This window comes from Arachis stenosperma, chromosome 6 (genome assembly GCF_014773155.1).
Source record: "Arachis stenosperma cultivar V10309 chromosome 6, arast.V10309.gnm1.PFL2, whole genome shotgun sequence".
Lineage (NCBI taxonomy): Eukaryota > Viridiplantae > Streptophyta > Magnoliopsida > Fabales > Fabaceae > Arachis > Arachis stenosperma.
Genome location: NC_080382.1, coordinates 43,919,433 through 43,923,985, shown reverse-complemented (window position 1 = coordinate 43,923,985; position 4,553 = coordinate 43,919,433). Strand labels below are relative to the sequence as shown.

Sequence of the window (4,553 nt, the reverse complement as noted above, 5' to 3'; positions counted from 1 at the left end):
CAGGGTGCCTGGCTGGGCGTTTAACGCCCAAAAGGGTAGTGCTTTGGGCGTTAAACGCCAGAATGTGCACCATTCTGGGCGTTTAACGCCAGGATGGCACAAGAGGGAAGATTCTGTTTTTAATTCAAATTTTTCAGGTTTTCAAAATTTTTTCAAAATCAAATCTTTTTCAAATCATATCTTTTCAATCAAATCTTTTTCAAAATCAATTTCTTTCCTTTTTCAAAAATACTTGTTATCAATTAATGATTTGATTCAACATTTCAAGTATGTTGCTTTTTCTGTTGAGAAAGGTTTAATGTTTGAATCATATCTTTTCTTGTTAGCCAAGTCATTAATTTTTTAAAATCAAATCTTTTTTTATTGTTTTTCAAATCATATCTTCTCAATCACATCTTTTTAAAACCATAACTTTTAAATCACATCTTTTTCAAAAAAAAAAAGTTTTCAATCATATCTTCTTCAAAATCTTTTTCAAAATGATTTTAAAATCTTTTAATTAATTCTCGAAAAATCTCTTCCCATCTTCTCACATCCTTCTATTTATGGAGTACCACTCCTCCTCAATGCACAATTCGAACTCTATCTCACTAAGTTCGAATTCTTCTACCTCTTCCTTCTATTTTTCTTTTCCTCTGACACCTCAAGGAATCTCTATACTGTGACATAGAGGATTCCACATTTTCTTGTTCTCTTCTCTTTCATATGAGCAGGAGCAAAGACAAAAGCATTCTTGTTGAGGCTGACCCTGAACCTGAAAGGACTTTGAGGCGAAAGCTAAGAGAAGCTAAGGCATAACTCTCTGTAAAGGACCTAATAGAATTCTTCAAAGAAGAACAACCCATGGCAGCCGAAAACAACAACAATGCAAACAATGCAAGGAAGGTGCTGGGTGACTTTACTGCACCTACTCCCGACTTCTATGGGAGAAGCGTCTCTATCCCTGCCATTGGAGCAAACAACTTTGAGCTTAAGCCTCAATTAGTTTCTCTAATGCAACAGAATTGCAAGTTCCATGGACTTCCATTGGAAGATCCTCATCAGTTTTTAGCTGAGTTCTTGCAAATCTATGACACTGTCAAGACTAATGGGGTTGACCCTGAGGTCTACAGACTTATGCTATTCCCTTTTTCTATAAGAGACAGAGCTAGAATATGGTTGGACTTACAACCTAAAGACAGCCTGAACTCTTGGGAAAAGCTAGTCAATGCCTTCTTGGCAAAGTTCTTTCCACCTCAAAAATTGAGTAAGCTTAGAGTGGAAGTCCAAACCTTTGAACAGAAGGAAGGTGAATCCCTCTATGAAGCTTGGGAAAGATACAAACAATTAATTAGAAAGTGTCCCTCTGACATGCTTTCTGAATGGAGCATCATTGGTATTTTCTAAGATGGTCTCTCTGAACTATCCAAGATGTCTTTGGATAGCTCTACTGGAGGATCTCTTCATCTGAAGAAGACGCCTACAGAAGCTCAAGAGCTAATTGAAATGGTTGCAAATAACCAATTCATGTACACTTCTGAAAGGAATCCTGTGAACAATGGGACAAATCAGAAGAAAGGAGTTCTTGAGATTGATACTCTGAATGCCATATTGGCTCAAAACAAGATATTGACTCAGCAAGTCAATTTGATTTTTCAAAGTCTGTCTGGAATGCAAAATGCACCAGGCAGTACTAAGGACGCTTCATTTGAAGAAGAAGCTTATGATCCTAAGAACCCTTCAATGGAAGAGGTGAATTACATGGGAGAACCGTATGGAAACACCTATAATTCTTCATGGAGAAATCATCCAAATCTCTCATGGAAGGATCAACAGAGACCTCAACAAGGTTTCAACAACAATAATGGTGGAAGAAACAGGTTTAGCAATAGCAAGCCTTTTCCATCATCTTCTCAGCAACAGACAGAGAATTCTAAGCAGAGCCACTCTGACTTAGCAACCATGGTCTCTGATCTAATCAAAACCACTCAAAGTTTCATGACTGAAACAAGGTCCTCCATTAGAAACTTGGAGGCACAAGTGGGACAGCTGAGCAAGAAAATTACTGAACTCCCTCCTAGTACTCTTCCAAGCAATACAGAAGAAAATCCAAAAGGAGAGTGCAAGGCCATCAACATGGCCGAATTTGGAGAGGAGGAAGAGGCAGTGAACGCCACTGAGGAAGACCTCAATGGGCGTCCACTGACCTCCAATGAGTTCCCTAATGAGGAACCATGGGAATCTAAGGCTCAAAATGAGACCATAGAGATTCCACTGGACTTACTTATGCCATTCATGAGCTCTGATGAGTATTCTTCCTCTGAAGAGGATGAGTATGTCACTGAAGAGCAAGTTGCTAAATACCTTGGAGCAATCATGAAGCTAAATGACAAGTTATTTGGTAATGAGACTTGGGAGGATGAACCCCCTTTGCTCACCAAAGAACTGGATGACTTGTCTAGGCAGAAATTACCTCAAAAGAGACAAGATCCTGGGAAGTTTTCAATACCTTGTACCATAGGCACCATGACCTTCAAGAAGGCTCTGTGTGATTTAGGGTCAAGTGTAAACCTCATGCCTCTCTCTGTAATGGAGAAGCTAGGGATCTTTGAGGTACAAGCTGCAAGAATCTCACTGGAGATGGCAGACAATTCAAGAAAACAAGCTTATGAACTTGTAGAGGATGTTCTGGTGAAGGTTGAAGACCATTACAACCCTGCTGATTTCATAGTCCTAGAGACTGGGAAGTGCATGGATGAATCCATCATCCTTGGCAAACCCTTCCTAGCCACAGCAAAGGCTGTGATTAATGTGGACAGAGGAGAATTGATCATTCAAGTGAATGAAGAATCCTTTGTGTTTAAGGCTCAAGGATATCCCTCTGTCACCATGGAGAGGAAGCATGAAGAGCTTCTCTCAAAACAGAGTCAAACAGAGCCCCCACAGTCAAACTCTAAGTTTGGTGTTGGGAGGCCACAACCAAACTCTAAGTTTGGTGTTGAACCCCCACATTCAAACTCTAAGTTTGGTGTTGGGAGGTTCCAACATTGCTCTGAGAATCTGTGAGGCTCCATGAGAGCCCTCTGTCAAGCTACTGACATTAAAGAAGCGCTTGTTGGGAGGCAACTCAATGTTATATTTTATCTATTTTCCTTTGTTATTTTATGTTTTCTATAGGTTGATGATCATGAGAAGTCACAAAATCAATTAAAAAAGCAAAAACAGAAAGAAAAACAGAAAGAAAAATAGCACACCCTGGAGGAGAACTTGCTGGCGTTTAAACGCCAGCGAGGCTAGCAAATGGGCGTTTAACGCCCAGTCTGGCACCATTCTGGGCGTTTAACGACAGAAAGGGGCACCAGACTGGCGTTAAACGCCAGAAAAGGGCAAGCACTTGGCGTTAAATGCCAGAAATGGGCACCAGCCCGGTGTTTAACGCCAGAATTGGCAACAGGGTGCATTTTTGCACGCCACTTGGTGCAGGGTTGAATTTTCCTTGACACCTCAGGATCTGTGGACCCCACAGGATCCCCACCTACCCCACCACTCTCTCTCTTCTTCACCCATTCACCAATCACCTCAACCACTCTTCCCCAAAAACCCCTCATCTATCAAATCCCATCTTTCTCTTCACCACTCACATTCATCCTTCATAAAACCCCACCTACCTCACCATTCAAATTCAAACCACTTTCCCTCCCAAACCCACCCATAATGGCCGAACCCTACCCCTCACTCCACCCCTATATAAACCCATCTTCACTCCCTCATTTTCACACACCCTAAACACTACTTCTCCCCCCTTTGGCCGAACCACAAAGCCACCTCCATCTCATCTATTTCTTCTTCTTCTACTCTCTTCTTTCTTCTTTTGCTCGAGGATGAGCAAACCTTTTAAATTTGGTGTGGTAAAAGCATTGCTTTTTGTTTTTCCATAACCATTTATGGCATCCAAGGCCGGAGAAACCTCTAGAAAGAGGAAAGGGAAGGCAAAAGCTTTCACCTCCGAGTCATTGGAGATGGAGAGATTCATCTCAAGGGTGCATCAAAACCACTTCTATGAAGTTGTGGCCTTGAAGAAGGTGATCCCCGAGGTCCCTTTCAAACTCAAAAAGAGTGAATATTCGGAGATCCGACATGAGATTAGAAGAAGAGGTTGGGAAGTTCTTACCAACCCCATTCAACAAGTCGGAATCTTAATGGTTCAAGAGTTCTATCCCAATGCATGGATCACCAAGAACCATGATCAAAGTGTGAACCCGGACCCAAAGAATTGGCTTACAATGTGTTCATACCCTGACCGAGCTCTCCAAACTCGGGAAGTTCGCAGAAGGTCCGACCTCGTCCCAAAGGCCCACGCCTAAGGTCGGACCTCGGACAAATAAAGAAGAAGGCCCATCAAAAGGAATGAAGCCCAAAACCTAAAGGCCGAAAAAGGCCTAGGAAAGGCGGTTCCACAAAAGATAGGGATAAGACTCCCAAAGATAAGATAAGATAAGAATATCTTATCCAGGGAAGATCACGACCAACCACTATAAATACACTGGAGCACCCAGGTATAACTCATACTCTAA

At 41.8% G+C, this 4,553-nt stretch overlaps 1 non-coding gene across 1 annotated transcript; it reads right to left on the bottom strand.

Annotated features, from left to right (window-relative positions):
• Positions 1-1,248: 1,248 nt before the first annotated feature.
• LOC130938115 (small nucleolar RNA R71) lies at positions 1,249-1,356 on the bottom strand. Its single transcript, XR_009069294.1, has one exon. It is a non-coding gene; the product is annotated as a small nucleolar RNA R71 (small nucleolar RNA).
• Positions 1,357-4,553: the final 3,197 nt, after the last annotated feature.